The sequence below is a fragment of the Macaca nemestrina genome, chromosome X (assembly GCF_043159975.1).
Source record: "Macaca nemestrina isolate mMacNem1 chromosome X, mMacNem.hap1, whole genome shotgun sequence".
Taxonomy (NCBI): Eukaryota; Metazoa; Chordata; class Mammalia; order Primates; family Cercopithecidae; genus Macaca; species Macaca nemestrina.
Genome location: NC_092145.1, coordinates 133,174,990 through 133,188,940, shown reverse-complemented (window position 1 = coordinate 133,188,940; position 13,951 = coordinate 133,174,990). Strand labels below are relative to the sequence as shown.

The 13,951-nt window shown below is 35.8% G+C and overlaps 1 pseudogene; it reads right to left on the bottom strand.

The window, feature by feature from the left end:
* Positions 1-1,138: 1,138 nt before the first annotated feature.
* On the bottom strand, positions 1,139-13,186 carry LOC105499132 (uncharacterized; annotated as a pseudogene).
* Between the last annotated feature and the right edge of the window lie 765 nt (positions 13,187-13,951).

The window sequence follows — 13,951 nt, the reverse complement described above, 5'->3', positions numbered from 1 at the left end:
ATACTAATTAAAATCATAATGGAGAATACTTTTAAACACCTATTTTAACGGCTAAAATTTAAAAATAAAATCTGACTAACATTGTTGTCAAAAAACATGGGGGACATTGACTGTATCGTTCCACTGTGTTCAAATTTCCATTGTTTCTGTTCAAATAAGTTTCTGTGTAATTGATGTTCCTTTCTATGTATCTATACTTTTTGTACTTTGTAGGGATTCCTTGTCAATTTTTAGGACTGATTTTTAGGCCCGGCTCAGTGGCTCCCACCTATAATCCTAGCACTTTGGTAGGCCAAGGCAGGAGGATTGCTTGAGCCCAGCAGTTCAAGACCAGCCAAGGCAACATAGCAAGATCCTTACTCTATATATTTAAAAAATTAACCTATTTTTAAAAATAAAAAATTGATTTTTGAAGTAAGTTTCTGTTTAATTGATGTTCCTTTCTATGTATCTATGTTATTTGGACTTTGTAGGGATTCCTTACCAATTTTTAAAATTAATTTTTACACCCATCTCAGTGGTTCACACCTGTAATCCTAGCACTTTGGTACGCTGAGGCAGCAGGATTGCTTGAGCCCAGTAGTTCAAGACCAGTCTGGTCAACATAGCAAGACCCTTACTCTATATATTTAAAACAATCTGTTTTCAAAAATAAAAAATAAAAAATTGATTTTTTGAAGTTATCTGCTGTTGACTAATCAAATAATTCTCTTGGTCTAATATTTATTTTTTTCTCCTTTGGGACTCCAATTAAAATAATGTTACAATTTCTTACTGTATCCTATTTATTTTGCCTTCTCCTGTACTTTTTTATTTTTATTTTTTTGTTTCTGTAATGTTCTTCCAGTTTTGTTTGATTTTAGAATCTCTATGGTTCTTTTTGAAATTTGGTGTTGCTTTTATGTTGTTTCTAGTTCTCTGCCAGATGATAGAATCTACTCTACCTATTTTAAGAGGAAACAGATTAATCACACAGCATTCAATGTATTATTGAATAATTGGCAAAGCCTAAAAATACAAAACATGCTGAAATTCAAAGCCACAAAGCAGAAATGGGCCACCAAGGAGGCTTTAGACCTTGACAAGTCCAGACATGCAGAATTAAGAAGCTTTCTCTCCAATGGGGAAGCTTCAGCTCCTAACATCGGTCAGTTCTCAAATCATACTTCCTCTGCCATAATTTGAAAGTCACAGTTACAGCTACTGGTTCCAGAACTTGGTTGCCTTTGCCATAACCTGAACCAGCAAATTTTTAAATTTTTAAATTTTTTTCTTTTTTTCTTAATCTACCTCATTTTTCAAAACTAGAAGTTCTTAACCACTTTATTCTCAGTACTTTTTTACAGTCGAAAATTACTGGGTACCTACAAGGTATTTTATTTATGTAGATTATATCTATATTTTATTATTGATTTTAAAATTAAAACCAATTAATTGTGTAATATTCATTTGTTAATGTGTTTTAGAATAACAATAGTCAATCTGCTACATGTTAACAAAATTAAAATGTTAATGACAAATATTTTCCAACAGGTATGTCAACATGGAGAAATAATAGACTTTTTGACAAATGGTTCTGGGACAACTACCTAGCAACATACGAAACAATGACGTTAGACCCTCACCTCATATCAGATACAATTAATTTAAAATTACTCAAGAACCTAAATGTAAAAGCTAAAACTATAAAACCCATAACAAAAAAACACAAGTAGTCTTTGCAACCTTGGATTAGGCAATTGATTCTTAGATATACCAAAACAGAAGCATCAAAAATAAGAGATAAATTAAACTTCATCAAAAGCAAAATATTTGTGCATCAAAGGATATTATGAGCTTTGAAAAGACAACCTACAGAATAGGAGGAAATATTTGGAAATTATATATCTAATAACTAACTTGTACCTAACATATATAAAAATAATTCTTAAGACTCAATAGTAAAAAAAGATAAATTACCCAAATCAAAAAGGGCAAAGGATTTGAATAGATATTTCTTCACAAAAGATGTACAAATGAACAATAATAGCATGAAAAGATGCTCAGGATAAATAGTCATTAGGGAATGTATACCAAAACACCGGTGAGATACCACTTCACATCTAGTAGGATGGCTATAACAAAAAATGTCACATAATAGCAAGGGTTAGAAGGATGTAGATAAACTGAAATCTTCATTCACTGCAGCTTGTAATTCAAAATGGTGTACCCACTTTGGAAAATGGTCTGGCAGTTCCTGAAAAAGTTAAACATTTGACCCAGCAATTTCACTTCTAGGTTTATACCCAAAAGAAATGAAATGTATGCTCTCACAAAAATGTGTGCAAGAATTTTTCTTCATAATAGCAAAAAGATTAAAACAACCCAATGTACATCAACTGTGAATAGGCAAAATATGGAGTGTTCCTATAGTGGAATAATATTTGGCCATAAAAATGATACATGCTACAACACAGATAAACCTTGAAAACATTAGGCTAAGTGATAAAAGCCAGTCACAAAAAAATCCACATATTATATCATTCCATTTATATTAAAAATCCAGGATAGGCAAAAATATATAGATAGAAACTGGTTGTTTAGGACTGGGAGTGAGAAGAACGGGGGAGGAGGTGATCACTAAAGAAAAGCCTTTCTTTTTGAGGTGATAAAAATGTCCTAAAATGTTGTAAAGTTTATTGTGGTGATGGTTGTACAAGTCTGTGAATGTACAGCAAACCATTAAATTGTACTAATTGAATGGGTGAGTTGTATAACATGTGAATTACATCTCAATAAATCTATAAGAAAAAACAATTCTTAAAGAAACTGAGACCCCCCCCCCCACAAGAGAGGGCAGATCAAGATGGCAGAATAGAAAGGTCCATTGTTCATCCCTCCCTGCAAGGACACCAATTTAACAATTATCTATATAAAAAAGTAACTTCATGAGAAGCAAAAATCAGGTGAGCACTTACGGTACCTGGTTTTAACTTCATATCACTGAAAGAGGCACTGAAGAGATAGGAAAAACAGTCTGGAATCACCAACACCACCCCTCCCCCATTCCCCAGTAGCAGCAACGTGGCATGGAGAGTGTTTCTGTGCACTGGAGAGAGGGACAGCACAGCGGTTGTGAGGCATTGAACTCAGTGCTGTTCTGTTATAGCAGAAAGCAAAACCAGACCAAACTTGGCTGATACTCACCCAGGGAGGAAGCATTTAAACCAGCCCTAACCAGAGGGGAATTGCCAGTCCCAGCAGTCAGAACGTGAGCTCCTATAAGCATCCCACCACAGGTTAAGTGCTCTGTGACTCTAAATAAACTTGAAAGGCAGTCTAGGCACAACGACTGCAACTCCTAGGTAAATCCTAGTGCTGAACTGGGCCCAGAGGTAGTTGATTGCTGGGAACGGGGGGAAATGCAACCTACTGAGACACCAGCTGCAGTGGCTAAGGGAGTGCTGGCATCACCTCTCCCCTAACTTCAGGCTGCACAGCTCATGGCTCCAAAAGAGATTCCTTCCTTCCACTTAAGAAGAGGAGAGGGAAGACTGGGAATGACATTGTTTTGCATCTTGGGTACCAGCTCAGCTACAGTAGGGTAGGGCACTGGTCAGAGTTACAAGGTCACCTTTCCAGGCCCTATCTCCTGGATGACATTTCTAGACACACCTTGGGCTAGAAGGGAGCCTACTGCCATGAAGGAAAGGACCCAGTCCTGGCAGCATTCATCACCTGCTAATTTAAGAGCCCTTGGGCCCTGTATAACTAGCAGTGATACCCAGGTACTACATCAAAGGCCTTGAGTGAGCCTCTGAGACTTGATGGCTTCAGGTACCAACACAGACACAGGGAAGTAGAGCACCATGTGGGCTCTTAGGGTCCCTGATTCCAGGACTTGACTCTTTTGATATTTCTGGACCTGTCCTGGGCCAGAGAGGAACCCACTGCCCTGAAGGGTGAGTCCCAGGTCAGGAAGCATTCACCATAAGCTGACTGAAGAGCCCTTGGGCCTTAAAGGAACATTAGCCAGTAGTAGTGTGGCAAAACTCCCTGTGGGCCTGGGATAGAGGTGGCCAAGGGGTGAGACTCCTCTGCTCTTGGAAAGGGGAGGGAAGAGTGGGAAGGTCTGTATCTCATGGTTTAAGTGCCAGCTCAGTCTCAGTACAACAAAACACCAAGTAGACTTTCTAGGATTTTTGACTCTAGTCCCTGGTTCCCAGACAGTACCTCTGAACCTACCCAGGGCCTGGAGAGCTTGCCGCCTGAAGGGAAAAACACAGGCCTGGCTGGCTTTTCCACCTGCTGATTGTAGAGCCCCAGGACCTTGAGTGAACATAGGTGACACCAGGGAGTGGTTACAGCAGGACTTGAGCTACACTCAGTGCTATGCTGGCTTCAGGTCTGACCCAGCAAAATCAAGTGGCTGCAAAGCTGCTTGTGTCACTTCGCCCCCAGCTCCAGGTGGCTCGGAACAGAAAGAGAGACTCTGTGTGTTTGGGAGAAAGTAAGGGAAGAGAACAAGACTGTCTTCCTGGTAATCCAGAGAATTCTCCCAGATTTTGCCCAAAACCATTGTGGCAGTACCTCTGAATCTGCAAGAACCACAGCGTTACTGAACTGAGGTGCCCTCTAATGCAGATAGAGCTTAGATCACAACACCCAAGACCTTTTGAATATCTGGAAAGCCTTCCCAAGGAGAATGGGTACAGACAAGCCCAGACTGCAAAAACTACAATAAATACCTAACTCTTAAATGTCCAGACGCAGACAAACATCTATAAGCATCAAGATCATCCAGGATAAAGTGACCTCACCAAATGAATGAAATAAAACACCAGAGACAAATCCTGGAGAAACAGAGATATGTGACCTTTCATAAAGAGAATTCAAAGTAGCTGCGTTAAGGAAATTCAAATAAGTTCAAGATAACACAGAGAAGGAATTCAGAATTCTATCAGATGAATTTAATAAACTAACTGAAATAATTTTTAAAAATCAAGCAGAAATTCTGGGGCTGAAAATTGGCATACTGAAGAATGCATCGGAGTCCTTTAATAACAAAATTGATCAAGCAGAAGAAAGAATTGGTGCGCTTGAAAAGAAGTTATTTGAAAACACACAGAGAAGACAAAAGAAAAAAGACTAAGAAAGAATGAAACATGCCTACAAGATCTAGAAAATAGTCTCAAACAGGCAAATCTAAGGGTTATTGGCCTTAAAGAAGAGGTAGATAAAGAGATAGGTAGAAAAATGATTCAAAGGGATAATAACAGAGAACTTCCCAAACTTAGAGAAAGATATCAGTATGCAAGTACAAGAAGCTTATAGAACACCAAGCAAATTTAACCAAAAAAGACTACCTTAAAGCATTTAATAATCAAACTCCTAAAGGTCAAGGACAAAGAAAGGCTCTCAAAAGTAGTAAGACAAAATAAACAAATAATATACAGTGGTAGTGGAGCTCTAATACGTCTGGTAGCAGAGTTTTCAGTGGAAACCTTACAGGCCAGGAGAGAGTGGCATGATATATTTAAAAGGCCGAAGGAAAACAACTTTTATTCCAAAATAGTGTATCTGGCAAAAATATCCTTCAAACATGAAGGAGAAGTAAGTGCTTTCCCAGGCAAACAAAAGCTGAGGGACTTCATGAACATCAGACCTGTCCTACAAGAAATGATAATGGGGGTTTTTCAATCAGAAAGAAAAGGACATTAAAGAGCAATAAAAAATTATCTGTGAAGGTACAAAACTCACTGGTAATAGGAAGTACACGGGAAAACACAGAATGTTTTAACATTGTAACTGTTCTGTGTAAACTATGCTTATCCTAAGTAGAAAGGCTAAATGAACCATTAAAAAATAATAACTCTGACTTTTCAAGACCAAGATAGTACAGTAAGATATCAATAGAAGTGGCCGGGCGCAGCAGCTCACATCTGTAATGGCAGGACTTTGGGAGGCTAAGGCGGGCTGGTCACCTGATGTCAGGAGTTTGAGACTAGCCTGGCCAACATGGTGAAACCACGTCTCTACCAAAAAATACAAAAATTAGCTGGGCTTGGTGGCATGTGCCTGTAGTCCCAGCTACTCCAGAGGCTGAGGTAGGAGAATCGCTTGAACCCTGGAGTTGGAGGTTGCAGTCAGCCGAGACTGCACCACTGCATTCTAGCCTGGGTGACAGTGAGACCCTGTCTCAAAAACAAAAGAAAACAAAACAAAAAACAAAAAAAGATACAAATAGAAGTAGCAAAAATTTAAAAAGTAGTGGAACAAAATTAAGGTGCAGAGGTTTGGGTGTTTTTTTTTTTTTTAAGTTTGTTGTTGTTTATGCAGACAGTGTTGTCATCAGCTTGAAATAATGGATTATAAAGTAGTATTTGCAAGCTTCATGGCAACTTCAAACCAAAAAACATGGGAATGGAAGATCATATTTGGGAACTACCCATCTGAAAACGGATTAATAGCTAGCGTATATAAGTAGCCCAAACAACTCTTTAGGAAAAAATCTAATAACCCAATCAAAAAAATGGGCAGAAGATTTGAACAGACATTTCTCAAAAGAAGACACACAAATGGCAAACAGGCATATGAAAAGGTGCTCAACATCACTGATCATCAGAGAAATGCACACCAAAAACTACAATGAGATACCATTTTGCCCCAATTAAAACAGCTTATCACCAAAAGACAAGCAATAACAAATGCTGGCAAGGATGTGGAGAAAAGGGAACAGTGGTACATTGTTGGTGGGAATGCAAATTAATACAATCACTATGGAAAACAGATCGGAGGTTCCTCAACAAACTAAAAATAGAGCTACCATAAGATCCAGCAATCCTACTGCTGGGGGTATACTCAAAGAAACAACATCAGTAAATTGAAGAGATATCTGCACCCCCATGTTTGCTGCAGCACTATTCACAATAGCCAAGTTTTGGAGGTAACCTAAATGTCCATCAACAAATGAATGGATAAAGAAAATGTGTGTATATGTATATGCGTGTGTATACACACACACAATGAAGCATTATTCAGCCAAAAAAAAGAATGAGATCTTGTCATTTGCAACAACATGGATGGAACTGGAGGTCATTATATTAAGTGAAATAAACCAGCCATGGAAAGACAAACTTTACATGTTCACACTTATTTGTGGGATCTGTAAATCAAAACAATTGAACTCAGGGATGTAGAGAGTAGAAGGATGGTTATTAGAGGCTGGGAAAGGTATTTAAGGGGGTTGAGGGGAGATGGGGATGGTTAATGGATACAAAAATGTAGAAAGAATAAGTAAGGTCTAGTATTTGGTAGTACAACAGGGTGACTACAGTCAATAATAATTTAATCATATATTTTAAAATAACTAAAATAATATATTTGGATTGTCTGTAACATAAAGGATAAATACTTGAGGGGATGGACACTTATTTTACATGATGTAATTGTTACACATTGCATACCCATATCAAAACATCTCATATGCCCTGTAAATACATATACCTACTATGTACCTCAAAAAATTAAAAATTAAAAATTGAAAAAAGTTGAAGCCCTGAAGAGGGGAGTGCACATCAATTCAACTATTCGTATGTAATATGATGGCTTCTCAGGGACTTATGTTAATTTACACTTTGGTTAGCAAGTGCTTTTTGATACTTAATCCACAAGACAAATATAGAATTCAGTATAGATATGGAGGCAGACTGACCTATCCTTTATAAATAGATTCATCCTAATTTATGCAAAACTCACACCACAAAGCATTAAAGAGCTTCACAGTGATATTGCTTATATTTTATCCTTCTGTTAAGGTATTTGGTAGTTGCGGTAATAGGCAAGTGATATTGCAGGGTACAACCATTACTTTCGCTCAATCGATCATTGCATCCATGTTTTCAATAAAGCAAACTGCACCAAACACAAATTTACATTAGTTTTATATCTGACTTAATTTCCTAAATTGATAGTTCTACCAAAATTACATTTCACTTTTCCTCCGGAAGAACTATACCTAGTCCCTGTATAACATGCCAATATGGAGAGACACTAACATATTCATATTTTGGCACTCAATAAAACCAAGATTAATTTAGCAAGCACCTACATGGAAACAGATAGGGCCTTTATACATTTTAATAAAGAAGAATAGTTGCTGGCTTTGATCATAGCATTTAAACTTGCCAAAGAAGTAGTAGGAAAGTTTATGTTCCTCAAAGTGACGCTAGCTCTGCAACTCATGTATTATAAATAGGGAATTGTATAGTTGAAAAATAAAAAAGACATAACATTGAAACCGCCTTTGTGCTACAGCATATTATATACATGTAAAGTACTGCAATAAAGCCATCTAACGATAGATCATTATGACGTGTTATGAATTGGCAAAAATATTTTAAGGAAGTCATTTGTGTGTGTGCGTGTGTGTGTGTGTGTTTGTGTGTGAAAGTGAGAGAGAGAGCGAGAGAGAGAGAGAGAGAGAGAGAGAGAGAGGGAGGGAAAGTTATCTGTCCCAAAGTTACTTATACTTGTAAATAATCTTGAACATAATGGAGTTATATCAGGATAAAATAACAGCTAATGACTCAATCAGAAGGGTTTACAAATTTTCAAAACCAACTTTGAAGATATTAAACTTAAATTTAATTCAACACAATTATTGTTCTGAAATAATAAAATATCAGAAAAAGAATATATAACTCCAGAATTCCTCACTACTACTCTTCTTCTTCTTCTTCTTCTTCTTCTTCTTCTTCTTCTTCTTCTTCTTCTTCTTCTTCTTCTTCTTCTTCTTCCTCTTCCTCCTCCACCTCCTCCTCCTCCTCCTCCTCTTCCTTTCCTTCTCCTCCTTCTTCCTCTTTTTCCTCTTTTTCCTTTTTCTTCTTTTTTTTTTTGAGATGGTTTTGCCCTGTCACCCAGGCTGAAGTGTAGTGGTACAATCTCAACTCACTGACTCACTGCAATCTCCACTGCCTGGGCTCAGGTTATTCTCCCACCTCAGCCTCCCCAGTACCTGAGACCATAGGCACGCACCACCATGCCCAGCTATTTTTTTGTATTTTTAATAGTAATGTTATGTGATATACTTCTGTAGTTACATGGGTACAAGTGTTGTTAGAAAAAAACAGTTATTAAAAGGTTTTTGTTACAAATCTAAATAAGTATATATTATGTACCTTTGATATTGTATTTGGAAAGTTAGAAATCATGGATAAAAGTGGAGAATCATAAAGTTTTTCAAAGCTTAATATATACTTGTGTTTCTCCAAATAGCAGATTGATCATCATAGCTTCAACAATTGAACCATTGTTACATCATCGTATCTTATAAAATAGCCTCTGATTGGAGCAAATTTACTGCAACTTTGATAGATCTACAAAAAGAGAAGATACTTTGATAAAATGTAGTTGAAATTACTGTTTTTAACTTCCTATGTAACACAAGCTCCAACTCAAACTCACAAATACACACAAACATGAACACCAAGCCAAATATATTAAAAATATGTTTTCTTAGATACTTCCATATATATTTCTGGATGATGTAACGCATCAGTGATTTTGGTTTACTTGTATACCTTTTTATTAAATTCAGAAAGAGTTCTTACCTGCCCTTGAAATTTGAATTTCAACATAACCTTTCAATTAAACATTTTGGAAGAATAGCACAGCTGATACAAGTTGGTATTTAATTCTGGAAACTTGAATATTTGTATTCAGAAGGAAACATCAGTTTAGCATATCAGAAAAAGACCAAACAAATTTAGTGTCTACAGGAATCCAAGATAGATAAGGAAAGGAGAAAATAATTGAATTTTTAAAGTCTTAAGGTGTATCAAATGTTCAATTATAGTATATGGATGTTTCAAGCAGAAGTAAATTTGAAATCTAGGCATTATTTTAAATGAATTATTCATAATTTTTATTGTTAAAATAGATTATGAAAAATTTGCAATAAGACAGCTAAGTCTATCACAGCAAGAAGGTATATACAATAAACTCTTACAATTTGCATTTTGTCCAGTTGTTTATTGCATTGGTATCAATTTGTAGTCTTGATGTTAATTTGGGTGAAAAATATAGCATTTATGTATATTTTCATACTTTACCACCATTAGAATCAATTGGGAGTAATTTTTACTTTTACATTGCTATACATTGCTTACTTGCCTTCAAGAAGAAAAACATATGAGCAGCTTTTAGTTTGTCATTAAATATGGAACCTATATTAGGTGGAAACCATGTCACTTTACATTCTGGTTGAAAAGGAAGAAAAAAGATTGAAGAAAAACGCACCAGGAAATCCTATGTTTAGTTCTTTTAAACTATATGTGGGTAGATTAATTTATCATAGTGTGTTCTGATTTTGAGTAATATTAACAAAACTTCAGTTCAGACACTATAGTTTGGCAAGCATTTTGGTCCTGACATTAAAACAAAACTAAACAAAATCCTGCTTACCATAGCATGGACCAAAAAAAATTAAATCTGAGTTCAGAGATTTATACTGGATTAAGTTCAATTATCAATTTAAATTAAAGCTCAATTACAGATTATTGTTTTAGAGTGTCCAGATTAGTTTATTTCAATGAAGTTCGAGTCATTACTTTATATCAGGCACTGTGTGAAGTGTTGACATACAATGAAAACCGAGACATGACCTTCTACCTTTAGAAAACAATTTCAAATATGTTCAAATATATGCCAACTTTGTATTAAAGTATACTAAGTCCTTTCATACTTTAAATTTTAGGAATAAAAAAGTACAATAAATTAATCTAATCTGGGATTTTCAAAATGTTCATAAATTATTATTTCTGCATTTTACAATCTTATTCAAGTTGTTGAAAGGCTAACTGTACTACTTAGCTATTGCTGCAATTGTGCTTCCTAGCAAAAAGTTTCAATTTCTCAGTGATGTAGGCTTTGACTCATCTAGGATTGGCTTAGCTAGTAGCTTGTAGCTCAGTTGGAGTTGGTTCTAGGTAATAGGCCAAGTTTAATTAGGCTTCCCATGTCTGATTCTGCAACTCCAGCTAGAGGGACAGCAGATACCTAGGGTATTTTTTCTCATGCAGACGGCAGAAGTGTCAAGAAAGACAAGCCAAACTTTGTTAGAACATTTCAAAGATTTGCTTACATCATGTCAACTAATATTCCATTGGCTAAAGCAAAACACATGGCCAAGGACAAATTCATAAAGCAGGAAAATATACTTCAATGACTGGGATACCCTGCTAAGAGGGTAGAATAATATTTCTATCAAAGGAAAATGAACAATAGGAGCGATATTTTTACATACTATGCTATCCTTTCTTGGTATTGTCCTTTTCTGTAAATACTGTCTGATTACTCTTTTTACCATAAGGAGTGATGGCTAAGTTCCACTTTTGTGCTCCTGAGGTTGTTTACACTTATTGCTGTAGTTGCAGTTTCACTAAGTTGTATTAATGCTTTATAAGACTGTTACTGTGTGAAGGTCAGTACATGATTGTATCCTCCCTTGAGGTTCTGGGGTTTTTCTCTTGGCTTAGGGTTTAGAAAGTATTCAATATACAAATAATATTTCAACTAGTAAAGTGAGACTTCCTTTTTTTTACAAAAATATTCATTGTAGAATATCTCATTGGCTGTCCTACTAATATTGGTAGCAACATGATGAGATACCACTTTAAAGAGAATTATTATGAATATTGATATTTATTTGAAACAAATACTGTGTGATATTAATTTATTACTCTTCTCCTTATTATATTAAATAAATGAATACAAGTTAATTCAGTTCCAATACAAGTAATACTTGGTAAATAACTTCTAATAGGTATAGAATAAAACATTACAGGATTTCCAGAATAGTTACTATAAGATTTGTAGCTACAATAACGAAGTATTTCACATTTTAAAAATAGTTACTAAATTTAAAACATGTACTAAAATAGTTGCTATATATGACAAAGAAAATATTTTACTAGAAATATTTGGTAGTACCCTCCTATTATTTTCTCAGCCCCTCTCTGTAAGTTGCACCCCAAAGTGCAAACTTCAAATTAAATGTAAGTCTGTTTTGTCTGGAGACTTTAAAGACAGGTGCATCTGTGCAATGCAGATTGAACTATCAACCAGAGATAATGTGATTTTTTTCAGAATGGAAATTTTTATAACAGAACAAAAATGAAATTTATAGGAACAAATTAATCACCTAAGACATTCTAGAAATGCATCAAAATCAATGGTTGTACAAACCCTTCTATATATCAATTTGAATGTGCAAAATATAAACACAAAGTGAGCAGGAGGCCATATGGGTCCTCCCTTTAATGTTTAAATGACTGAAGGAGTAAATCACCTAAGGTCTCTATGAGACTAAAAGTACATGAGTATTCTTCTGGGTATTTTGGCACCTCACTTCTCTAAATGTTTTATATCTTGATAAGATACAGTTGATACAAATGAAAAACACCTTTTAAATATTGAAGAGCTAGAAATTTTTATTGTCAAAATAACATCAAATACAGAGGTTCCAAATCTGACAGGCTTGCGAGCTGCTAAAACTGCTTTTCAAGGTTCTTATATAAGCTTCATTAGACTTAGTATTCACCAAGCCTCCATATTAGCTAATGTATAAAATGAATAAGGTTCAATCTCAAGTTTCACTCTCAAGACCATAGCATTAGGAAGCCCCATGACACTTTACTGAAGGAAACAGTTATTTCTGGGATTTCTAAGGTGTAAGCATATTTTAAGACAATATTTCTCCAAATACAAAAGTTGTTTAATGTTAAAAGCTCCATGTCACTTTTATCTGATGAACTGTACTACATGTTCATATTTCATTCCACCTTCAATTAAAGCTAGGGCAACTAGCAACTGGAGCTCGCCCAAAACCTACAACACAGTGAATTGCAATACAACAACCAGGATCTTCACGAAATTTATTTTTCATAAGTTTTAACCAGTTATCAATTATCTGACCGGATGGTGCTGTACCATCATCAAAAGGCCAGTCCGGAATCTGGATGCCTTCCTTCTCCAAAAGAGCAATGTTGTAAGTCGCTTCTCATACTCTCACTACGGTGATAACTCCATTCTGCTTAAGTTCCTGTAAGAATCTATTAAAGTAGGTATTGGTTGGGTTGTGTATAATAAGAAATCTCACATTTTTATATCCAATGTCCACAGAAGCACGGAGGTTCATTCCAGCCATGTTGATGTAATTTTTAAAAATAAGACAGAAAGGATATAAAGGAACATAAATCTACTTCAAAATACTCCAGTTAAAATTTTCAGTGAGTTGAATATGAAGCTAGTAGTAGTAGGAAATAAAAGGAGCCTCCAATCAAAAACATCAATATTACGATACAGTGACACTGAATCAATGGACAATAAATGAACTCAGTTTTACCCTTATCCCAGTCAGAATGCTTATAAAATGTTTTGACATTCAATTCAGCTACTCAGTGTCCAGGCTATTCATTCTTACAGGAATTTCTCAAATATTAAGGAATTTCTAGAGTTCAGTGGTCTGCATAGGGCAAAGCGTGTCACCAAGCAGGTCCATTACTACCTGAGCCCCAAAGTCACCTTAAGCGGCATATGTCACAAGCCTACCCTTTAGTTCTTAGAGCAAAGGGCAAAGGATAAACTTGGCCACCAATCATGGGGATCCTGGCCAAGTGGACTAAAAGGGGTGGGGTGGGGGTAATGCTGTGGCCAGGTATGTCACAAAGGGCCAGTGGCCACCCACGTGCCAAAGCTATTCATTTTCTGGAAATGTTTCATAAATTAGTCCACACATTAGTGCCACACAACACTTCTAATGCACAGATCATGTTTCATCGATCATTAAATGGCAGTTCCCTTCCTACAAACAACAAACAAAAAGTGATATTACAGGTTCCCCTGAATTAACATTATAATTTAATCATCATTTGACAACAGAATAATTGGTTGTGATATGGATTTTTCCTTT